The sequence below is a fragment of the Schistocerca serialis genome, chromosome 9 (genome assembly GCF_023864345.2).
Source record: "Schistocerca serialis cubense isolate TAMUIC-IGC-003099 chromosome 9, iqSchSeri2.2, whole genome shotgun sequence".
Taxonomy (NCBI): Eukaryota; Metazoa; Arthropoda; class Insecta; order Orthoptera; family Acrididae; genus Schistocerca; species Schistocerca serialis.
This window is the reverse complement of record NC_064646.1, coordinates 416,903,621-416,930,255: the sequence shown is the minus strand read 5'-3', so window position 1 is coordinate 416,930,255 and position 26,635 is coordinate 416,903,621. Positions and strand designations below refer to the sequence as shown.

The 26,635-nt window shown below is 43.7% G+C and overlaps 1 protein-coding gene across 1 annotated transcript in view; it reads left to right on the top strand.

The window, feature by feature from the left end:
- Positions 1 to 26,635, top strand: part of LOC126418762 (L-dopachrome tautomerase yellow-f2-like) — a 134,115-nt gene that overhangs the window by 53,663 nt on the left and 53,817 nt on the right. The gene's annotated exons all lie outside the window — the stretch shown is intronic.

Here is a 26,635-nt window from a genome sequence, read left to right as displayed (position 1 = left end):
TAACAACGATGCAATTTAACTAAACATAGAAAACATATCACAAGTAATGAGAAAAGGAAGACTGATCATTTTTTGGACATTTATATCGAATGAAAGGCAGTAGATTAACCAAAAAGCTTTTCAAATGTTTGCGGAATAGGAAATCAACAACAGATTGACAGGTTTGGTGATCTAATTCTTGCAGCATGGCCCCACAGGTGTCAAAACTCACGTGTTTCTGGTGATAAAGACGATTTAGACAAAAAATGAAAGCTGAAAGAAAAAACTGACAGAGAAGTAATTAGGGAAACAGTATTGAACATGGAAGGATTTCCAGGCAGAGTGAAAAAGATTGTTCTGAAGTGGTCAGAAGACAGGAAAATGCATAGTGGAAGAAAAGAAAGGAACAATGAATAGACAATCAAAATTGGCCATGATTTTTAGTTGGTCCATCAAAGAACGAAAAAAAAAAATGCACTACGACGACTGTATTCTCCAAACATTCCGAAATAAGAAATTATGGTGTCAATGAGCTATTATTTGCAGTGCTGCACTATCCAGCACACATTATGTTAAATAGTGTTACTACCAGAACGAAAAACGCTCCTGCCATAGCACAAAAAAGGCGAATATATTCTGCCCAGAGTTAGAGATGTAAAAGAAGGAAACTGGCTTATATCTGACAACTCCAGAGACATTTGAATCAAAATGTCTTATCATATTCGCGGTTTTAATCCACTAGAAGTTTTATCCCCTCCAGAAAAGCTTTTTTAGCTGTTGCATGCATGCTCTTCAGCCATATTATGTATTGTTTACTATGGCTGGCGAATCTTAAGGATTGTGGGCCCAGGACCAGGAATTTTATCCCATAAATTGAAGAAAGCAGGTGTGCCAACATCTTGCGGCTAAGAGAGCTCACTGCGCTGGGGAAGTAGAGTTAATTTGTAAAAAAAGCGCGATTATGTCAAAATGTTTTGCTTCACATGCCTTTGAAGAAGTCGAAAAGATAGTTCCCTTCTTTTAAATCCTGACTCTGCCCAAGACATATTCGCCTTTTTCGTGCTATTATTGGTACAAGTTTAAAGTGCAGAAGTGGCGCGCTTCGAAAACCTTCCAGGAAAACGTGTTTCAGTCGCATCTCGACAACGAATAAAGTTTAGTGGATAAAAAAATTGTTTTGATTTGATCCAGTTACCTACCTTTGTGCAAAGTTCTAACCGATTTGTACAAGTTTAAGGTATAGAAGTGGAGAGCTTCAAAAACCTCCCAGATAAACGTGCTTTTTGCACTTAAATGTTAAACGAAGAAAGATTTTTACCAACGGTTAAAAATTACGTTAGACCAAGGCCCGATACACCGGTGGGCCAAATATGAACCCTCAGTCTCGCTCCAGTCCGAAGTTATTTAAGGGTGACTCTCTTTGCCCGTAAAATCCAAACGAGTGTGACTGTTTTTGCTCGTTAAATCCTAATGGCGTACATGCAAATGTTGTCATTAGCTGAGCATAAATTCAGCCCGATTAAAATATTTGCAAAGCGAATTAATCGTTTCGCACAATTTGCCATTAGTTCGTTGTTCAAACTTTGTTTAACATACTGTAATATAGCTAGAGTAAGGCAATTATTCGAATGTCTGTTGCCTGGGGCAAACCAAAAACTTTTCCCCATGTTCTTAGCTCAAACAGGAACCCAGCATCAGGACCCCCCTCCCCTGAAACCACAATACTATGTGCCGGCTTTTCACACATATCTGTTACAGAGCTTCCGTGCTGTAACCATTTTCGATTCCACGCTGAGAACAGTTACTCCTCTTTCACAGAAGTGCACAGTCCGACTCCGGGACTCATGGCAACGCAAGGTCCGTAGCATGTGCTGGATGTTCCACAATGGATAAACCGCCCCGGGCCGGGGTGACGCCTTGGCAGAATAACAACAGTCGCCACCGAATGTCGTCTTCTGCAGCGTGTGCCGCGTGAACACAATGGGGCGCAGTCTCCCAGAATAGCCCCTCTGTCAGTTGGCCGTGAGGCTGCTTTTGCCTGTTTGGCGTCCCCGCAAGTGGGCGACAGTGCAGCGCAAGGCCGTAGCGCCGCAACCGGGACCATCCCAACGCAGCACGTGCCTTCTCACACCTGTGGGGCCGTACTAAAAAGAACTGAGGCGCCGAGAGCCGTAAGGGCCTAAAGCACACCGTCGCCCATTTTGAGATTGTAAGATATATGCATGCTCCTGAAGTCTGTTAATCTTACATTGAACCAGCTTTATAAGTGCTGTACCCCTACATTGAATATTTATGAAAAGCTGTCTCTCAGATTTCTCAGATATTCACTTCGATAAGGGACAACCAGAATTTTACATTGTGGTAGGACCGCTCACTGGCTACACTGAATCCCATTTCGTCATAAAAACTGAAGCTCTTGAAGGAAAGCCCCACCATGAACTCACCTTCTGTTGTTTCAGCATTCCATTCTATAAAATGGACGCTGAGTATTTCACAGCCTTTAAGAATATTACGGATCTCACTACCAAACCAATAGTTGATGTTCGAGGCAAGAATGTACATTTAAGAAATAACGCAGTCATGAAGTTTTCAACAAGTTACCATGAACTGTTGTTTACAGTAACATATTCTTCACTGGAGTCGTAGGAGGCCGCCATTCTCTTTAAGTAACTTCGTGAAAGATCACAATTTGTTATTTCCCCATACTTTGTATACGCCTAGGAAAATCTGATGCCCAAATATGTAGGTGGAAAACAAATATCTACCTTGAAATATAAATACTTAACGAAATTACTAGGTCAAACTAGAAACATACAGAGTAAACAAAACTAGTAGATTTCACGCGTAAAGAGATAGTTTTACCTGAACTTCAAGCCAGAGAGTGCGCTTAATGAGTATGATGATAACGAGGACCATGAAGTGTTGCGATAGGTCATAATTGTGTGTTTGGTGCTTGTAGTATCTGTTTTTTATGTTCTGATTCTTGTTTCAGGTTTATTACAAACTACGCAACAGTCAAAAAGACGCTAGCGCCACTAGCCTGTTTTTGAAAAATTTGTGGGTTAACATCAATCATAATAATCCTAAATTTTAATTAAAATTTCATCAGATGAAATGGACACACCGTTTTTATAGGAAATGTAAGAAGTTGAGTCTCGGTAAAAAAAAAAGGAAACAGAACAACTATGAGATTGGTGGTTTGCTTACAAATCTGATCTTCAAAGATGTCTATTTTCTCAAAACGTATCCGTGCTTTGGGTAATTATGCTTCTCAGTGTCTCAATTACATCACCTAAACTGTCAATTTGTTTGTGCCCCACTGGCCAACCCATAATGGTCAGACTACGTAATATCCACACCGTGATTTGAACATCTCCTCCAGAAGCTCTTTCCCTGTCTTACCTCTAACGGAATAACGTCCGTCCAACTGAGAAATCTCTTCTGAACAACACATCACAAATCATCCAATGTTTACTCAAAGGGAAGTGTTCAGACTCAGAAGAGTGTCCATGGAGCCATTCTGTAGCAATGCTGGTGTGTTGCATTGCCCTGCTGGAATTTCCCAAGTCCGTCGGAATGCGGAATGGCCATGAATCGATGCCCGTGATCAGACAGGATGCTTAGGTACGTGTCACCTGTCAGAGTCGTATCTAGATGTATCAGGAGTCCCATACAACTTCAACACCATTACAGATCCTCCACCAGCTTGAACAATCCCCTGTTGATATTCATGGTCCATGGATTCATGAGGTTGTCTCCATACCCATACACGTCCATCCGCTCGTTACAATTTGGGAAGAGACTCGTCCGACCAGGCAACATGTTTCCAGTCATCAAGAGTCCAGTGTCGGTGTAGACGGACCCAGGCGAGGCGTAAAGCTTTGTGTCGTGCAGTCATCGAGGATACACGAGTAAGCCTTCCGCTCCGAAAGCCCATATCGATGATGTTTCCTTGAATGGGTCGCACGCTGACAGCTGTTGATGGCCCAGTATTGAAATCTGCAACAGTATGCGGAAGGGTTACACTTCTATCACATTGAAAGATTTTATTCACTCGTCATTGGTCCCGTTCTTGCAGGATCTTTCTCCGGCTTCAGAGATGTCGGAGATTTGATATTTTACCGTATTCCTAATATTCACGGAACACTAGTGAAATGGTACGCGAAAATCCCCACTTCATCACTACCACAGAGGTGCTGTATCCCATCGCTCGTGCGCCGACTATAACGCCACGTTCAAACTGACTTACATCTTGATGACCTGCCATTGTAGCAGCAGTAAGCGATCTAATAACTGCGCCAGACACTTGTTGTCTTACACAGGCATTGCCAACCAAAGGGCCGTGTTTTGCCTGTTTACATACCTCTGTATTGAATACGCCTGTCTATACCAGTTTCTTTAGCCCTTCTGTGTAAGTGGTATATACAGTTCTCCTGTACAGTGTTCACAGTTAGTGTGCATGGATACAGTACTGCAGGGTTAAGGACGTTATCGAACACAAATTTAATGAAGCCAATCAGAAACTTTTATTTCGAGAGTAAAGGTCACATACAGGTAAACATAGGAAGGACAAAACTGCGATCATGCGCCTAGCTGTCTTCTCATGTTGCCGTTTCCATTTGATACAACCTGATCATTATTCGATTAATTTAAATCATTAACTGAAGGAGAATGATTTATATTTTACATTTCATATCAGGTGAAATCTCTATCCATATGTAGAGTGTCCGAAAAAAAATTAATGAAAGCCCTGGCAACGCTTATTATGTTGACTGGGAAGACATACTCATTGGTTTTCAAGAATAAGTCCATATCCAAAAAGGCACGGGGTGGGTGCTCGAAAGCGTCGAAGTCTGAGAACGAATGCTAGTAACGATATTGCAATGCCTGTGTTATTCTGAATACGATGCAAAGTTCCTTAGGACATGCATGCATGTCCAATGCAAAAGGGGTTGCGGCGACCACAGCCGCTACGAAACACATCAAATGAATTAGCAATTGCGAAAACGGGCTACTGTCAGCTTTATAATGGAATGATGACAATGAAAATTCGTGCCGCTCCAGGATTCGAATCCGGATTTCCCGCTCGCGGTTAGCCGGAAATTCGGGTTCCAGTCCTTGTCCGTTAGGAATTTTGACTGTCGTCATTCCATTCTACAGCTGATGGTAGTCCTTATTGGCAATGGCTAATTCATTTGATGTGAAATGCTTGTAACGGTTCGCTCAGATTCGTATTGGTGTCTGAATACGGTAGGTATGCAACCCATTAGCCATTTGTGTATTGCGAATGTACGACTTAAGCCTAATAACATCCGGTGTATGCTGTATATTCCTCCACTTAGGCTTATGCACATTGTGGTGTGTCGTAGAGCATTGCGTGTTGTACAATTTCGGCAAGACTACAACAAAACCAGTTATTTATTATTAATGTAACATGAGGTTTTATTTAATCACTGCATTTCCGGCTAATGATCGTTATTTTGTTAAAGAAATCTCCACTTGGGAACGTGTAGTAATGTTGTCTGTCAAGTGGTGTAAATGGCACCAAGTTCATTCACATAAGAAAATCATATATAACTAGCAAACAAGCTACATGTATGATAAGTAACCTGAACTATACAAGAGTAATGATTTTTAGCAATTTTCAGGGCTGTTGTGTAATAGTCTCATTACTAGTTGCAGAACAAAGAAATGGTTCAAATGGCTCTGAGCACTATGGGACTTAACATCTATGGTCATCAGTCCCCTAGAACTTAGAACTAAACTAACCTAAGGACATCACACAACACCCAGAGTTGCAGATCGTCTATACAATTTACGCTACTGGTATTCGAGTTGGCAACACTTTTCTTTAAGCAAAATGAACGGTTTTGTCACACAATACCACGCGCACATAACACTAATGTATTTTTTCCTGTCAAAATATTTCATAAAACTTGTTACGAAATGCATCAGTGTATAATAATTGGTACCACGTAAGATGCTGTTTGCATTGACAAAGTTCACTAAATTTAGTGATTATTCACAATCTAAGTGGAATTTATTAGCTCAGAGTGGGTTCTGTGCCATCATTACGCAATTATTATGGTAATAATGACATTTATGTCTGTTTAACAATTCAATTTAAAACTGCCGCTGCAATATTTCACTAAGATGACTGCTAACGTAAGACAATCACTTATCGAATCTCCTTGAAACACTGTTTTACTGCTAAAAACTAATATATATTATATCATTTTTGTACCTTTACAATATGCATTAACATTTAAAGGCATTTTTCAATGTTAATCGTTTATTATTCAGTATTTACCACTAAACCGCGCTGAAGATCAATAGCGCTAATGGTTGCGCTCCTTTGTACTGATTAGAAAAACTTACATTTATATAGGGCGAGAATCATAATAAAATAAAACTCCAAACAAAGAAGATTCATTTCAATGACACAGAAACGCTATTCTTCAAATATTAATTAACAACACAATAGATATTTTTACAAACCTCTGTGTTACGAGACATCAATCGTATCCGATCAGTATAACAGTCCGAACAACAAGAGGGATTATTTTAGAAGAACCATAGATAACAAAAGAGTGAGATTTTCATTGTCTTTTTCCATAAGTATTGTCTGAGATATAATTTCTTACAGAATATTAAATTACGTCATTGACAATAATTATTTATTATTTTACTACCGATGAAGTCCTTTTATTAATATCGTGAGGATGTTCATTCGCACTTCACGCACAACGCTATCGCGAATATGATTCTGAGTAAGATGTAGGCGTGGATGTTACAACGTCCTGCTGCAAACCAGTCTTGACAGCAGTGCAGATTGTACCAGCACACAGCTGCGGAAATGACCGATATGGTGCTCGCATGCAGCAAAGTGGATTGCAATGGGATAGCTGCTGCAAGATTGTCTGCGGAACGTTTTCCAAGCAGGCGTACCCCACATCATTCCACTTTCTCGGCCATCGAGAGACGCCTCAGAGGAGCCGTAAAGTTGCAAATAGGTATTTTCTGCGTAAAGCGTGTCCATTTTACACTAAAGTAGTAGCTCTTTGTTGGTTCGGTTGTTTTGGGGTAAGAGACCAAACTGCGAGGTCATCGCTCTCATCGGATTAGGGAAGGACGGGGAAGGAAGCCGGCCGTGCCCTTTCAAAGGAACCATTCCGGCATTTGCCTGGAGCGATTTGGGGAAATCACGGAAAACCTAAATCAGAATGGCCTGTCGCGGGACTGAACAGTAGCACTTTGTACTTGGTACTTGTGAATTCTATCCCCAGTATACTGTCTGGTAAGTGCCGAAACATCATTCAGATCGTCCACGATCGGCTCGAACACTACAGGTGGAGTAGGGTGTGCTGATAATGTACGAAGAGGATCCAGCCACCACCACTCGGTGGCACAGGCGCTACACACAGGTAAAAGTACCGTGCGGCATGTTGTCCATGAGCAGTGGTTCCACCCATACCATGAGCAGGATGTCCAGGCGTTATGGAAGAGCCACGTCAAGTACAGTTTGCGCTGTGGTAATTACAACAGTGCATACTCCAACCACCAACTCGCGAGTTTGGTGCTATTCACGGATGAATGTATGTGTACTAGAGACGGTATATTAAACTGCCACAACATGCATCTATGAGAGGATGAAAATCCGCATGCTCAGCTGATTTAAAATCAGCAACACAGAGTCGGTATTAACATCTGGGACTGAATGACTGGTGGCCCATATCTACTACCAAAGAGACTAACAGGATCGATTGATCTCACATTTATTAGAGACGTTTCGAATAACCTATTATATGTAGCGACACTAAATATTTGAATGGAGATGTAGATGGAGTTCCAGTAGACTTTGAATCGATGTGCGGCATCACCTCAACGTTGCATATGCAAATCGATGGGTTGGTTGAGGTGGACCAGTTCCACAGCCAGCACGATCGCTAGATCTGACATCTCTCGACTATTTTCTGTGGGATAGTATGAAGCGTATGGCGTATGGCACTTTTGTCACGTAGAACGATTTTCTTCACTCGTCGTTGGTCCCGTTCTTGCAGGATCTTTTTCGGGGCGCAGAGATGTCGGAGATCTGATGTTTTACCGGATTCATAATATTCACGGTACACTCGTGAAATAGTCGTACGGGCAAATTCCCATTTAATCGCTAACTCGTAGATGCTGTGTCCCATCGCTCGTGCATCGACTATAACACCAGGTTCAAACTCACTTAAATCTTGATAGCCTGCAATTGTAGCAGCAGTAACCGATCTAACAACTGCGCCAGACACTTGTTGTCTTCTATAGGCGTTGCCGACCACAGAGCCGTATTCTGCCTGTTTGCATACCTCTGTATTTGAATACGTTGCCTATACCAGTAACATTGTCTTGTCACCGATCACCCTAAGGAACATAACATGGAGATTCTGAGATGCACTTCCAGCTACTTGCATAGCATTATTAAGTAAGATGTTGAAATTAATTAAACCTTATAAATAGAGACAATGGTTTTTGTTCAGATTGTACATGGGATCCTGCTCTCGCCTTGTCAGAAAAAAAAGTGCGACAGGGGTCGTGTGACTAAGGCCTCCCGTCGGGTTAACCGTTCGCCGGGTGCAAGTCTTTCAATTGGACGTCACTTCGGCAACTTGAGCGCCGGTGGGGATGAGATGATGATGGTTAGGACAACACAACAGCCAGTCCCTGAGCGGAGAAAATCTCCGACCCAGCCGGGAATCGAACCCAGTCCCTTAGGATTGACATTCTGTCACGCAGACATCTCAGCTACCCGAACCCAGTCCCTTAGGATTGACATTCTGTCGCGCAGACCACTCAGCTACCGAGGGCGGATGGGATAGGGGTTGTACTATTTCACCTCCTGATTATTAATTTCACTGTCGATATTTCTGACGACGGTCATCTATGGTTTGTGATGGCGCTAGTGTTTACAGTGTGTGTGTGTGTGTGTTTTATTTTCCCGGAGTTTCTCTGAAAATCGAGGTTTTAAATTCGCTTGCGCAGCGCTTACTTGCATTGAAAACGGCAGAGTGTTCTCCTGTTGAGCGGTTGTCGACGGCGCAACCCGGTTGCATTCCCGTAACTAATTTGAACGTCTCGATTTGATCACTCCCATTGTTGTTGTTGTTGTGGTCTTCAGTCCTGAGACTGGTTTGATGCAGCTCTCCATGCTACTCTATCCTGTGCAAGCTTCTTCATCTCCCAGTACCTACTGCAACCTACATCCTTCTGAATCTGCTTAGTGTATTGATCTCTTGGTCTCCCTCTACGATTTTTACCCTCCACGCTGCCCTCCAATGCTAAATTTGTGATCCCTTGATGCCTCAAAACATGTCCTACCAACCGATCCCTTCTTCTAGTCAAGTTGTGCCACAAACTTCTCTTCATCTACATCTACATCTATACTCCGCGAGCCACCTTACGGTGTGTGGCGGAGGGTACTTATTGTACCACTATCTGATCCCCCCTTCCCTGTTCCATTCACGAATTGTGCGTGGGAAGAACGACTGCTTGTAAGTCTCCGTATTTGCTCTAATTTCTCGGATCTTTTCGTTGTGATCATTACGCGAGATATATGTGGGCGGTAGTAATATGTTGCCCATCTCTTCCCGGAATATGCTCTCTCGTAATTTCGATAATAAACCTCTCCGTATTGCGTAACGCCTTTCTTGAAGTGTCCGCCACTGGAGCTTGTTCAGCATCTCCGTAACGCTCTCGCGCTGACTAAATGTCCCCATGACGAATCGCGCTGCTTTTCGCTGGATCATGTCTATCTCTTCTATTAATCCAACCTGGTAAGGGTCCCATACTGATGAGCAGTACTCAAGAATCGGACGAACAAGCGTTTTGTAAGCTACTTCTTTCGTCGATGAGTCACATTTTCTTAGAATTCTTCCTATGAATCTCAACCTGGCGCCTGCTTTTCCCACTATTTGTTTTGTGTGATCATTCCACTTCATATCGCTCCGGATAGTAACTCCTAAGTATTTTACGGTCGTTACCGCTTCCAATGATTTACCACCTATGGCATAATCGTACTGGAATGGATTTATGCCCCTATGTATGCGCATTATATTACATTTATCTACGTTTAGGGAAAGCTGCCAGCTGTCGCACCATGCATTAATCCTCTGCAGGTCCTCCTGGAGTACGTACGAGTCTTCTGATGTTGCTACTTTCTTGTAGACAACCGTGTCATCTGCAAATAGCCTCACGGAGCTACCGATGTTGTCAACTAAGTCATTTATGTATATTGTAAACAATAAAGGTCCTATCACGCTTCCCTGCGGTACTCCCGAAATTACCTCTACATCTGCAGATTTTGAACCGTTAAAATGACATGTTGTGTTCTTTCTTCTAGGAAATCCTGAATCCAATCACAAACCTGGTCCGATATTCCGTAAGCTCGTATTTTTTTCACTAAACGTAAGTGCGGAACCGTATCAAATGCCTTCCTGAAGTCCAGGAATACGGCATCGATCTGCTCGCCAGTGTCTACGGCACTGTGAATTTCTTGGGCAAATAGGGCGAGCTGAGTTTCACATGATCTCTGTTTGCGGAATCCATGTTGGTTATGATGAAGGAGATTTGTATTATCTAAGAACGTCATAATACGAGAACACAAAACATGTTCCATTATTCTACAACAGATTGACGTAAGCGAAATAGGCCTATAATTATTCGCATCTGATTTATGACCCTTCTTGAAAATGGGAACGACCTGCGCTTTCTTCCAGTCGCTAGGTACTTTACGTTCTTCCAGCGATCTACGATAAATTGCTGATAGAAAGGGGGCAAGTTCTTTAGCATAATCACTGTAGAATCTTAAGGGTATCTCGTCTGGTCCGGATGCTTTTCCGCTACTAAGTGATAGCAGTTGTTTTTCAATTCCGATATCGTTTATTTCAATATTTTCCATTTTGGCGTCCGTGCGACGGCTGAAGTCAGGGACCGTGTTACGATTTTCCGCAGTGAAACAGTTTCGGAACACTGAATTCAGTATTTCTGCCTTTCTTCGGTCGTCCTCTGTTTCTGTGCCATCGTGGTCAACGAGTGACTGAATAGGGGATTTAGATCCGCTTACCGATTTTACATATGACCAAAACTTTTTAGGGTTCTTGTTTAGATTGTTTGCCAATGTTTTATGTTCGAATTCGTTGAATGCTTCTCTCATTGCTCTCTTTACGCTCTTTTTCGCTTCGTTCAGCTTTTCCTTATCAGCTATGATTCGACTACTCTTAAACCTATGATGAAGCTTTCTTTGTTTCCGTAGTACCTTTCGTACATGATTGTTATACCACGGTGGATCTTTCCCCTCGCTTTGGACCTTAGTCGGTACGAACTTATCTAAGGCGTACTGGACGATGTTTCTGAATTTTTTCTATTTTTGTTCCACATCCTCTTCCTCAGAAATGAACGTTTGATGGTGGTCACTCAGATATTCTGCGATTTGTGCCCTATCACTCTTGTTAAGCAAATATATTTTCCTTCCTTTCTTGGCATTTCTTATTACACTTGTAGTCATTGATGCAACCACTGACTTATGATCACTGATACCCTCTTCTACATTCACGGAGTCGAAAAGTTCCGGTCTATTTGTTGCTATGAGGTCTAAAACGTTAGCTTCACGAGTTGGTTCTCTAACTATCTGCTCGAAGTAATTCTCGGACAAGGCAGTCAGGATAATGTCACAAGAGTCTCTGTCCCTGGCTCCAGTTCTGATTGTGTGACTATCCCATTCTATACCTGGTAGATTGAAGTCTCCCCCTATTACAATAGTATGATCACGAAACTTCTTCACGACGTTCTGCAGGTTCTCTCTGAGGCGCTCAACTACTACGGTTGCTGATGCAGGTGGTCTATAGAGGCATCCGACTATCATATCTGACCCACCTTTGATACTTAACTTAACCCAGATTATTTCACATTCGCATTCGCTAATAACTTCACTGGATATTATTGAATTCTTTACTGCTATAAATACTCCTTCACCATTGGCGTTTATCCTATCCTTGCGGTATACATTCCATTCTGTGTCTAGGATTTCGTTACTGTTCACTTCCGGTTTTAACCAACTTTCCGTTCCTAATACTATATGCGCACTATTTCCTTCAATAAGAGATACTAATTCAGGAACCTTGCCCTGGATACTCCTGCAGTTTACCAATATTACGTTGACTTTTCCTGTTTTTGGTCTCTGAGGACGGACGTTCTTTATCAACGATGATAATGTCCTCTCTGGTAAGCCGTCAGGTATTTTATCGTTTCGCCCAAGGGGGGGTCCCTCTAACCTAAAAAAACCCCCGTGTGCACGCCACACGTACTCTGCTACCCTAGTAGCTGCTTCCGGTGTGTAGTGCACGCCTGACCTGTCTAGGGGGGCCCTACAATTCTCCACCCAATAACGGAGGTCGATGAATTTGCAACCATTATAGTCGCAGAGTCGTCTGAGCCTCTGGTTTAGACCCTCCACACGGCTCCAAACCAGAGGACCGCGATCGACTCTGGGCACTATGCTGCAGATATTAAGCTCAGCTTGCACTCCGCGTGCGATGCTGGTTGTCTTCACCAAATCAGCCAGCCGCCGGAAGGAACCAAGGATGGCCTCAGAACCCAAGCGGCAGGCGTCATTCGTTCCGACATGTGCTACTATCTGCAGCCGGTCACACCCAGTGCGTTCAATAGCTGCCGGAAGGGCCTCCTCCACATTACGGACGAGACCCCCCGGCAAGCACACCGAGTGCACACTGGCATTCTTCCCCGACCTACCCGCTATTTTCCTGAGGGGCTCCATAACCCGCCTAACGTTGGAGCTCCCTACAACTAATAGGCCCGCCCTCTGTGACTGTCGGGACCTTGCCGGAGAATCGGCCACTGGCCCAACAGGCGAGGCATCCTGTGGTGGCTCGGAAACGATGTCATCACCACTAGGAAGCACCCCGTACCTGTTGGAAAGGGGTAAGGCAGCTGCCACGCGGCCAGATCCCACCTTCGCCTTTCGGCCAGGCACGCGCGAGCCCACCACTGTCCGCCATTCACCCTGGAGTGATGGCTGACCGGTAAGATGCTCACTGCCGGAAGACGCAGCGACATCAGGGGTTCCATGCGATTCCAAGGCCACCGAAGTAGGCATAGGTCTCACCACAGTTGCCCCAACGCCACTACGAGCCGACGCCTGCGCCTCGAGCTCATTGAGCCGAACAGACAAAGCCTCCACCTGCCCCCGAAGAGTGGCCAATTCTCCTTGCGTCCGCTCACAACAACCACAGTCCCTACACATGACTATGTTTACCCTACAAGCGAACGGTGTACTCGCCTTATTAGCAGCAGGAAATCGAAGTCCTCTCTCACTGACGGTCTAACCGACACTGAGCTGTTCTAACCAAAAAATCAAAAGCCTGTACGATACGAGGGTCGATAGCAACGGCGATACTGTACACTACACTGTTATTAAAATAAACGGTTGTGTCTAGTAGGCACTCCAACACGCAAGAAATTACAAAAATAAAATAGTAACTACCCAGATAACTGAAAATAAGTTGTACCTGTCTTCTCCCCAATCCTATTCAGTACCTCCTCATTAGTTACGTGATCTACCCACCTTATCTTCAGCATTCTTCTGTAGCACCACATTTCGAAAGATTCTATTCTCTTCTTGTCCAAACTGGTTATCGTCCATGTTTCACTTCCATACATGGCTACACTCCATACAAATACTTTCAGAAACGACTTCCTGACACTTAAATCTATACTCGATGTTAACAAATTTCTCTTCTTCAGAAACGATTTCCTTGCCATTGCCAGTCTACATTTTATATCCTCTCTACTTCGACCATCATCAGTTATTTTACTCCCTAAATAGCAAAACTCCTTTACTACTTTAAGTGTTTCATTTCCTAATCTAATCCCCTCAGCATCGCCCGATTTAATTTGACTACATTCCATTATCCTCGTTTTGCTTTTGTTGATGTTCATCTTATATCCTCCTTTCAAGACACTGTCCATTCCGTTCAACTGCTCTTCCAAGTCCTTTGCTGTCTCTGACAGAATTACGATGTCATCGGCAAACCTCAAAGTTTTTATTTTTTCTCCATGGATTTTAATACCTACTCCGAATTTTTCTTTTGTTTCCTTTACTGCTTGCTCAATATACAGATTGAATAACATCGGGGAGAGGCTACAACCCTGTCTCACTCCTTTCCCAACCACTGCTTCCCTTTCATGCCACTCCCATTACGCACACAAAATTTAAGTTAGGAGAACATAATGAGAGATTTGACGTTTCTTATTACTCGCACACTAATAAATATTTCACTCACTATTAATCATAGTGCTACTTCTTTAATAATTCCTCATCACCTTATCTTCACATGTAGTGTCAGTTAATTTTATTCTATTCATCATTTGATTATCAGCTATTTTATCAAATTTGACATCGATTACTGGTCCATGTTAATTCAACTAATCTAGCTCTGATTCACTTAAACTGAATACAGATGAAAAGCCACACACATCCAAATGAAAATCCGACATCGTTAAAACTATATTCCCCAACGAACGTCAGTTTGCCTGACAAAGATGTTGGCCGGTAGATATGGTTACTCAACAGTCTTCTGAGTGTTTTGATGCAGCCCGCCACCCATACCGCTCCTGTGTCAACCTCTTCATCCCAGAGTAGCGCTTGCATCCTACATCCTCAACTATTTGTTGAGAACATTCCAATCTCTATGTTCCCTACAGTTTTTACCCCCTACAGCTCCAGTGCTGTGGATGTTATTCGCTGAGGTCACACATCCGATTGTCCTGTCCACTCTTCTTGTAAATGCTTTCATCGTGTTTTTCTCCCCGCAGATTCATCAGTTCATCTAATTCTCAACATCCTTATGCAGTACCACGTCTCGAAAGCATTGATTCTTTTATTTCCTGTTTTCGTGTAGTCCATGGTTCATACCATATAATTCTGTGTTCCAAACTTACATTTTCTGAAATTCCTTCCTCAAATTAAGGCCGATGTTTGGTACTAAGAGGCTTCTTTTGCCCTCTCGTCTGTCCCAGTCTACTTTTTGTGTCTTCCTTGCTTCATTCGTCATATGTTATTTGGCTTCCAAGGTACAAAATTGCTTCACTTTCCTTCTTCGTGATCCCCAATTTTGTTGTTAAACTTCTCACTTATCCGATCTCTGCTACTCCTCGTTGTTTGTTTTGTTACCTAAGGTTTCTTCACAGTTTCCTTCCTTCTGCCTTCTGCCTACGAAGTTGTTTGTCCAGCTCAAGCGACCGTTCTTTTTAGAGATGTCCATTCTTCTTCAACTGAACTCCCTACATGGTATTCATTAAAGCAGTATCTACAGCGCTAAACAACTTCAAAAGCACATCATTCTTCACTGCTACAGAATCCCGCATTGATTCATCAGCCTTAAGCTTCATCGTGCTCGTCGTCATTATTAAATTGCTATCTGCCTCTTACGTAAGCCTTGTCCAATACCTGACTTCGGAATCTCTGACCATGATATAATTCGCCTGGAATCTTCCAGTGTCTCCGGGTCTTTTCCAAGTGTACCTTCTCTTCTTGTAATGTTGAACAGTGTATTCGCTGTTACTATCTGAAATTTATTGCAGAACTCAATTAATATCTTTCCTCTCTAGTTCCTGTTACAGAGCCAATAGTCTTCGGTAACTGTCTTCTATTCCTTGCCCCACTACAGCCTTCCGACCACATGTGCTTATTAGAATTCCATTTCTATTTTCATATTGAATTATAGTTTAGTAGCCTCATACATTTTCTCTATAGCTTCACCTTCTGCTTGTAACGTGGGCATGAAACCTGTACTATTGTTGCTGGCTTTGGTTCAGTGAAGATCATGAAGGAAATAATCCTTTTACTGAATCGCTCGTAGTGACTCCCTTTCTGCCCTTCCTTCCTGTTCATGAGAAATCCTACTCCAATATTATCATTTTATTGTTACTGTTGGTACTACCCTAGGTTCGTCTGACCAGAAATCATTATTTTCTTTCCATTTCATTTCGCTAACGCCCACTATTATCTAAGCTGACCCTTAGCATAACCCTTTCTCTAGTTCTGACTTCGCTACGACATTCCGCCTACTGACACTCCACGCTCCGACTGGCAGAACATTATTCTTTCTGGGGTCATTCAGTCATTTACTCATGGTCACCTCCTCTTTGGTAGTCCCCTCCGGAAGTTCCGAATGGGGATTAATCCGAAATCTTTTGCCAATCATCTTGACACTTTTTCATTTACAGGCCACATGACCTATGTATATAGATTGTGTGTCTTTAACGTAGTGATTACCATGACCTTCTGCATCCTCCTGCCGTCGATGATAGCTGATTCTTCCTCCTTTTATGGGTAGTTTTCCATCCGAGGGACACGAAGGTGATCGAAATCTCTATCCACCCGTCTGCCTCTTTAACAAGGGCGTCGGCAGAAGAAGTACGACTCCCTATGGCAGAAGTCTTCGCTCGTCACTGCTAACGATATTTATTCAAAATTTAAGCAATGGCTGGCTTCTAATCCAAGACCGACGACGTCTAAGGCGCTACCTGTAGATCACAGGACGCATCAGCGTGGTATGGTTACAAACAATGATACTGAGGAACTTGCTGGGTCTGGTCAAATGCAAACTCGGCCGTAAGATATGATCGTATATGACGTACCTCATCAATACAGACTGTCGTATTTTGATTAAATGTGTAGCGTGCTTTCAGACCATCGTCATACACGTCAGGACCAGCTGGATGAAAGTGCAGTAGCAGAGAATTGTCTTAGAAGAGGACATCCTTTGATGTTCTAGAGCATCAAGTTTATATCGTTGGGTTCGTCCCTCTGGAAGTGCATTGCTAAAGAGGTGATAAATATTCCGACAAGTCAACCTTGTTTAAAGGGATTCTGAACTCAAAACAGCCTGAATCCTGTACTTGTTACCATCAGATCGTGACGGGCTAGGCAAAATTTTTCGACAATAGGCCGATTACAGCAAAACTGAAGACCCTCACGGAAATCAATTTTGCATTGGCTCCCAGTCGTACTGAGACCAGACATCAGCACCAGGAACTCAGTGCACTAGCAGCAGCCAACAAGTCAGTACCTGGGAGGAGGATCCTTCTTTAGTATGCTGATGATACTGCTTTCCTAGCCCTTTACCCAACCCACCATCTATCTCAGCAGACCCTTCAGTTCCTTCGCAACGTACCCTTCTAAGCTCCTCAAGGTTAATTCTTCCAAACAGCGAACAATTAGTGTTGCATGAACCACCTGCAGTTCTTTCCTACAAGACCTAAGCTTAACTGTTTAGAACCGTTCTATCCATGCTAATAACACTGAAAAATACCTCGATGATCCACCACAAGATAACATGGTAACCAATCTAATAAACCATCCAACACAAAGGGTGCAATAGACTAAATTTAAAAGTACTAATTAGTTGGGTACGGCGACTGCAGCCTCTCACCGTCCCCTACCTCTAAAAACCCCTGAACCGACTGACGGTAATCTGAAACAGTGCTGAAGCCGTAGATTTCTGGTATTCCCTCCAAATCATGCAGTTTCAATCTTTTCGCTTTGCCCCGCACGTTACCTTCCTTATCAAATTCCCACCCCTCCTCACGCTCAAACTCGTCTCGCTTCTTTTCCCCTACACTGGCCAAACCTCCTTCAGCACAGACCCTCTCCTAAATCTCATAAGTAATGAATCCTATCAGTTCTCACTCTTCCCCTTTCCCACCCCACCTCATATCAGGTCTAACTCCTTCCATGTTTATTTTATTCCTCTTCATATTCAGATCACATCTCAGTCTCCTATTTGATTTACCACTCCGCTCCCTTACCATCCATCCACTCTTGTCTACATCTACATCTGCATTTACACTCCGCAAGCCACCCAACGGTGTGTGGCGGAGGGCACTTTAAGTGCCACTGTCATTACCTCCCATTTCTGTTCCAGTCGCGTATGGATTGCGGGAAGAACGACTGTCGGAAAACCTCCGTGCGCGCTCGAATCTCTCTAATTTTACATTCGTGATCTCCTCGGGAGGTATAAGTAGGGGTAAGCAATATATTCGATACCTCATCCAGAAACGCACCCTCTCGAAACCTGGCGAATAAGCTACACCGCGATGCAGAGCGCCTCTCTTGCAGAGTCTGTCACATGAGTTTGCTAGACATCTGCGTAACGCTATCGCGGTTACCAAATAACGCTCTGACGAAACGCGACGCTCTTCTTTGGATCTTATCTGTCTCCTCCGTCAACCCGATCTGGTACTGATCCCACACTGATGAGCAATACTCATGTATAGGTCGAACGAGTGTTTTGTAAGCCACCTCCTTTGTTGATGGACTACATTTTCTAAGGACTCTCCCAATAAATCTCAACCTGGCACCCGCCTTACCAACAATTAATTTTATATGATCATTCCACTTCAAATCGTTCCGTACGCATACTCCCACATATTTTACAGAAGTAACTGCTATCAATGTTTGTTCCGCTATCATATAATCATACAATAATGGATCCTTATTTCTATGTGTTCGCAATACATTACATTTGTCTATGTTAAGGATCAGTTGCCACTCCCTGCACCAAGTGCCTATCTGTTGCAGATCTTCCTGCATTTCGTTACAATTTTCTAATGCTGCAGCTTCTCTGTATACTACAGCATCATCCACGAAAAGCCGCATGGAACTTCCGACACTGTCTACTAGGTCATTTATATATATTGTGAAAAGCAATGGTCCCATAACACTCCCCTGTGGCACGCCAGAGGTTACTTTAACGTCTGTAGACGTCTCTCCATTGAAAACAACATGCTGTGTTCTGTTTGCTAAAAACTCTTCAATCCAGCCACACAGCTGGTCTGATATTCCGTAGGCTCTTACTTTGTTTATCAGTCGACAGTGCGGAACTGTATCGAACGCCTTCCGGAAGTCATGGAAAATAGCAACTACCTGGGAGCCTGTATCTGATATTTTCTGGGTCTCCTGAACAAATAAAGCGAGTTGGGTCTCACACGATCGCTGTTCCCGGAATCCAAGTTGACTCCTACAGAGTAGATTCTGGGTTTCCAGAAACGACATGATACGCGAGCAAAAAACATGTTCTAAAATTCTACAACATATCGACGTCAGAGATATAGGTCTATAGTTTTGCGCATCTGCTCGACGACCCTTCTTGAAGACTGGGACTACCTGTGCTCTTTTCCAATCATTTGGAACCTTCCGTTCCTCTAGAGACTTGCGGTACACGGCTGTTGGAAGGGGGGCAAGTTCTTTCGCGTACTCTGTGTAGAATCGAATTGGTATCCCGTCAGGTCCAGTGGACTTTCCTCTGTTGAGTGATTCCAGTTGCTTTTCTATTCCTTGGACACTTATTTCGATGTCAGCCATTTTTTCGTTTGTGCGAGGAGTTAGAGAAGGAACTGCAGTGCGGTCTTCCTCTGTGAAACAGCTTTGGAAAAAGGTGTTTAGTATTTCAGCTTTACGCGTGTCATCCTCTGTTTCAATGCCATCATGATCACGGAGTGTCTGGATATGCTGTTTCGAGCCACTTACTGATTTAACGTAAGACCAGAACTTCCTAGGATTTTCTGTCAAGTCGGTACATAGAATTTTACTTTCGAATTCACTGAACGCTTCACGCATAGCCCTCCTTACGTTAACTTCGACATCGTTTAGCTTCTGTTTGTCTGAGAGGTTTTGGCTGCGTTTAAACTTGCAGTGAAACTCTCTTTGCTTTCGCAGTAGTTTCCTAACTTTGTTGTTGAACCACGGTGGATTTTTCCCGTCCCTCACAGTTTTACTCGGCACGTACCTGTCTAAAACGCATTTTACGATTGCCTTGAACTTTTTCCATAAACACTCAACATTGTCAGTGTCGGAACAGAAATTTTCGTTTTGATCTGTTAGGTAGTCTGAAATCTGCCTTCTATTACTCTTACTAAACAGATACACCTTCCTCCCTTTTTTTATATTCCTATTAACTTCCATATTCAGGGATGCTGCAACGGCCTTATGATCACTGATTCCCTGTTCTGCACTTACAGAGTCGAAAAGTTCGGGTCTGTTTGTTATCAGAACCATCTCAGCCTCTGATTCAGACCCTCCACTCGGCTCTGTACCAAAGGTCCACAGTCAGTCCTGTCGACGATGCTGCAGATGGTGAGCTCTGCTTTCATCCCGCTAGCGAGACTGGCAGTCTTCACCAAATCAGATAGCCGCCGGAAGCCAGAGAGGATTTCCTCCGATCCATAGCGACACACATCATTGGTGCTGACATGAGCGACCACCTGCAGATGGGTGCACCCTGTACCCTTCATGGCATCCGGAAGGACCCTTTCCACATTTGGAATGACTCCCCCCGATATGCACACGGAGTGCACATTGGTTTTCTTCCACTCTCTTGCTGCCATATCCCTAAGGGGCCCCATTACGCGCCTGACGTTGGAGCTCCCAACTACCAGTAAGCCCACCCTCTGCGACCGCCCGGATCTTGCAGACTGAAGGGCAACCTCTGGAACAGGACTAGCAGCCCTGTCCCGCCGAAGATCAGTATCAGCCTGAGACAGAGCCTGAAACCGGTTCGTCAGACAAACTGGAGAGGCCTTCTGTTCAGCCCTCTGGAATGTATTTCGCCCCCTGCCACACTTCGAGACGACCTCACACTCTACCACAGGTGAGGGGTCAGCCTCAATGTGGGCAGTATCCCGGGAAGCCACAGCCATAGTCCGATCGGGGGATGCGTGGGACGAGCTGGCCGTCCCCGACAAACCCCCATCCGGACCCCCACAGTGATGCCCATTGGCAACAGCCTCAAGCTGTGTGACCGAAGCCAACACTGCCTGAAGCTGGGAGCGAAGGGATGCCAACTCAGCCTGCATCCGAACACAACAGTTGCAGTCCCTATCCATGCTAAAAACTGTTGTGCAAAGAACGCCTGAACTAATCTACAGCCGGCCAGTGTGGCCGAGCGGTTCTAGGCGCTTCAGTCTGGAACCGCGCGATCGCTACGGTCGCAGGTTCGAATCCTGCCTCGGGCATGGATGTGTGTGATGTCCTTAGGTTAGTTAGGTTTAAGTAGTTCTAAGTTCTAGGGGACTGATGACCACAGGAGTTGAGTCCCATAGTGCTCAGAGCCATTTGAACCATTTGAACTAATCTACAGAGAGCACAAACAATTCGACAACACAAAAGTTAAACGGTTATTAAAATACAAGATTGCCTAGTAAATGCAGTAATGCTGCTGACACACTGCTCGGCGGCGGAAGGAGACTACGCGATGTTACACTATTCAGGTACTAAAACGCGATTCTACAACTCTCAAATACTATAATACGCCAGAAATGTATGAATTAAACAATGCAAGTAGCAAAAACACTCAAAGAAATTAAGAATTAAACTATGTAACAAATAAGTGAGCTAAGAGTATACGACTTGCTGCTGGCAGCTGCTTATCCAACGGCGGCAGGGAGCACACTGGCTGTCTCTTCATTTACAACTCACTGAATCCCTCTGCTTATACTCCCATGCTACGACCCAACTGTAGCTCATTTTTCCCTCTCGTAAAACATTTCCATAGCAAGTCCTCAAATTTTCCGTGAATATACGCTGTTTCCTTTGAAGATGACCTTCGTTACTGCATTATACGTATTATTTTTATAATAACTTTTTATATTTAAAAACGAAGAAGAAGTGAACGCTTTTATAAATCGACCATCTTTTTAAATGTGTCTGAAAACCCACATATATGTTTCATCTTTTCCAAATTTTCGTGTAAATTTATGTATTTTAAATCCACTGAGCTAACAGGGGAACAATTGTACGGTTGGCAGTTAATTAGGCGTCCGTATAGAACGAGAGGGATGAAACAACGATAAGACGAAAACGGTGGACATCGACAGATGCCAGAGACGCGTCAAAAGGTATCACAACTAGCCAGCTGAAATACTGACCACCTACAAACGAAAGTAGAGCCAAACAAAATCGGTTGAAGACTCGACATTTCATGAAACAGGTACGAGAGAGCAGGGAAATTTCATGAGTTCTGCAATACATTTCACCCAGTAGTAACGAATGCACTTACGCCGTCCTTGGTGGATCGAGTTTGGGAACTGCGTCTGTTTATGACATAGAAGATAAGTTAAAACTGTTATCTGTTTCACTTTTCATTTATCCACATGACGCCTTTAGGCGGCTTATGTCCTCGTCTTCAGGTGGATCAGCGTATCAAATCACGTTTTTACTTACTTAATGTAGTCGAATCAACAGACTTTGTCTTGCGCTGTTGCAGCACGACCAGTAAGCGGACACACACGCGCAATAGTACGCTGTTACAAAACGATACTGAGAAGGAAACTGATACGTGTTGCGACGTAAGCAGAATCAGAGAGCGATTCAACAAACGGATGTCTGATAAAACATTCCGGAAGTCGACTATTGCAGCGCAACAGCTGATGCAAACTTTACTTTGTAGCTAATACGTTTCCCCTTTCCAGGAGTTTATTCGTATCTGTTCCTTCAGAGGAAGCCGTCCGTTGCCGGCCGGTGCGGTCGAGCGGTTCTAGGCGCTACAGTCTGGAACCGCGTACCCCTACGGTCGCAGGTTCGAATCCTGCCTCGGGCATGGATGTGTGTGATGTCCTTAGGTTGGTTAGGTTTAAGTAGTTCTAAGTTCTAGGGGACTGCTGACCTCAGCAGTTAAGTGCCATAGTGCTCAGAGCCATTTCAACCATTTTTGAAAACGTCCGTGTTAAGCATGGGAAATGGTTTCTGCGAGATTTTAGAAGAATTAATGTACGCAGTGCGTGCTCCCGTCCCTTCTAAAGTCCAGGCGACGACTTTGAGTCAAACAAAAAGGCTAGAATTTCTTCTAACAGGGCGGCCAAGATCTTTCAAAATGGTTCAAATGGCTCTGAGCACTATGGGACTTAACATCTGAGGTCATCAGTCCCCTAGAACTTAGAACTACTTAAAACTAACTAACCTAAGTACATCACACACATCCATGCCCGAGACAGGATTCGAACCTGCGACCGTAGCAGTCGCCCGGTTCCGGACTGAAGCGCCTATAACCGCTCGGCCACTGCGGCCGGCTGCAAAGATCTTTAATTGAAGTAATTCTGTCTTTGTACTCCAAAAAAAACTGAAAATATGGGGAGCACTTTATGTTCGGATATATTTTTAAAAAACCAACGCCAGTTGCCACATACACTAAAACAGATAGTCCGTGCTCGAACCAGGGAAAACTGCACTAACCACCACCCCACGTCCATCGGGTTTCGCAGTCGCCACTGCACGGAAAAATACCTTTCCTCAGTCGGCAGACAGATCTCTACATTGAGGTGATGAAGGTCATGGGATAGCGTTGTGTTAATACCCAGATGCTGGTAGTACCGCGTATAAAACGTATAAAAGGACATTGCATTGGCGGAGCTGTCATATTTATTCAGGTCATTAATATGAAAAAGATTCCGATGTGATTGGGGCTGCGGGAATTAACGGACATTGAATGCTGAATGGTAGTTGGAGTTCGGTGCATGGGACGTTCCTTCAAGAAACTGTTAGGGAATGCAATACTGCTAGATCCACAGTGTCAAGAGTGTACCGAGGATATCAAATTTCAGGCATCACCTCTCAACACGGACAACGCAGTAACAGACGGCCTTCACTTAACGACTGAGAGGAGCGGCGTTCGCGTAGAGTTGTCATTGCTAACAGACAAGCGTGGGACGTACGACGAACTATCCGTTAAGACCGTGTGATGAAATTTGGCGTTTATGGGCTATGGCAGCAGATGACCGACATGAATGCCTTTGCTAACAGCGGGACGTCGCCTGCAGCCCTTCTCATGGGCTCGTGACTATTTCGTTTGGACCCTACACGACTTTAAAACCGTGTCCCGGTCAGACGTGTCCCGATTTCAGTTGGTAAGAGCTGATGGCAGGGTTCCAGGGTAGCGCAGAACGCACGAAGCCATGGACTCAGGTTCTCAACAAGGCACTGTGCAAGCTGGCGGTGGCTGCACAATGGTGTGGGTTGTATTTACGTGGAATGAGATGATTTCTCTTGTTCGACTAAATTGATCATTGACTGGAAATGCTTATGTTCGGCTACTTGGTGACCATTTACTACCATTGATGAACTTCATGTTCCCAAAAAACTATATCTTGTCATCGGGCACAATTGCTTTCCGATTGGGTTGAAGAATATTCTGAAAAGTTCATGTGAATGATTGAGACACCCAGATCGCCCGACGTGAATGGCATCGAACATTTATGGGACATAATTCGAAGGTCAGTTCGCGCACAAAATTCTGTACCGACTTCAGTTTCACGTATTTGGACGGCTCAATATTTCTGCAAGGGACTTCCAACGACTTGTTGAGTCCATGCCACGTTGATTTGCGGCACTGCCCCGGGCAAAAGGAGGTCCGACACGGTATTAGGAGGTATCCCATGACTTCCGTCATCTCAGTCTACTCTGAGTAACTCATGAGAGTGGATCATATGAAGGAGTCGAGACAGTGCAGTTCAGCTGATAAGAGCGTTGCCCATAATAGGCAAAGCACTGTGTTCGAGCTCGAGTCCAGTAAATAGTTTGTCCGTCAGAAATTTTGAGATATTTTCTGTCATCATTTTGCGCACCTTCTGTCGTTCCTTAGTTAATAACAAGATTTTGAGCGACTAGGAATGAACAGTTTAATAACGACACTATATACTGAGAGTAAATCGAAAAGAGACGACCGTAATGAGGAGTAGCAGACTTTAGTTAGTATGTTTCATCCCGTGGACCATTTGCACAATAAATCATAATGCCGGCCACCCTGAGGAGCCACCACATGCTATTGTCCACACCCCTCGTATCCGCTGAAAAGTCTTCCAGACCCGACCTCACGTTTTCTGCCATAGTTAACACAAATGACTCTCGTTCAGCCCCGCCTCACCCACACAAGAAAAACAAAAGAACAAGCAATGTCTCAACACCAGCTGAAATATCACAAATAAAAACCAGAGTCCTTATTACCGGTTACATTTACAACAATAAGCTTCCTCGGCCGGCCCCTACTGAGACACAATAGTAAAATGATATCTAATAAAAAAATGAAAAAGAGTGAGAGGAGACAGGCCACAGGAGCTTATAACCTCACAAGCTTGTAGAAAGAAGCCAAAGGACAGAGCAGCTGGAGCGGGAAAGTCATCCTGTGTCACAAAGAAGTGACCACGAGGCAATGAACGTCACTATTCTGTCTGGCTGGATAGCCTGCAGAACACTTTTGTTCTACACAGTTATCCCTGTGTCATTTACTCAAGTAAAACAGTATTTATAACACAACTGAAATCTTCAATGTTTAATTCAGGTTTTATTCGAAAATTGTTGACTTCTAACGGGAAAAAGAGGGATGCTGTAGTAAAAATAAAGAAAACTATGCAAATTTATCACATAGCGAAACGAATTTTTCTGAACAAAATTTTAAAAAAAGACCGCAAAGCAAAAATTTATCAAATCTAACTTGAACACCTTGTCGAACTTACACAAAACATTTTTCTGTTAGTCATAAACAATTTTCGCATTTATCAGTAATAACAGAAAACCGTTTGCATTTGATAATGATGAAGAACGTTCTGAGTACAAAATGACAAGAAAAACTATATAGGCATATATTTATTTTTGTATTTGTAGACTGTCCTTGCATCAAATGTAACTCCTTTGGTTGTATAAAAGCTCATGAGTTACGCCATCGCTTAATTTTTACTTCTTATAAAATGCAACATACTTTCTGTAAGGATATAAAATACACAGTGGACTATCAGTGAGTGATGTGTGGTTCTAACTATGTGCCAAACAAAAAACCAAACAAACAAAAGAAAAGAAAGATGTCGTCGGCTCCCATTTTATCTCTTCCACATTCATTTATGTTTCTTTGGTTGCTTGATTAATTTGGGTGTAGGGACCAAAGAGCGAGGTCATTGGTCCCATCGTATTAGGGAACCATCCTGGCACTTGCCTGAAACAGTTTAGGGAAATCACAGAAATCATAAATCAGTATGGCCGGATATGGGTTTGAACTGTCGTCCTTCAGAATGTGATATGTTTCTATCGCTACTAATCCTGTGGTATCATATGTCGATACTACCTTACTGGTGTGAAACCAATTGAAATTCATCGACAGTTGAAGGAGACATGTGGTGATGGAGTTATGGATGTGTCGAAAGTGCATTCGTGGGTGCGACAGTTTAATGAAGGCAGAACATCGTGTGACAACAAACCGAAACAACCTCGGGCTCGCACAAGCCGGTCTGACGACATGATCGAGAAAGTGGAGAGAATTGTTTTGGGGGATCGCCGAATGACTGTTGAACAGATCGCCTCCAGATTTAGCATTTCTGTGGGTTCTGTGCACACAATCCTGCATGACGACCTGAAAATGCGAAAAGTGTCATCCAGGTGGGTGCCACGAATGCTGACGGACGACCACATGGCTGCCCGTGTGGCATGTTGCCAAGCAATGTTGACGCGCAACGACAGCATGAATGGGACTTTCTTTTCGTCGGTTGTGACAATGGATGAGACGTGGATGCCATTTTTCAATCCAGAAACAAAGCGCCAGTCAGCTGAATGGAAGCACAC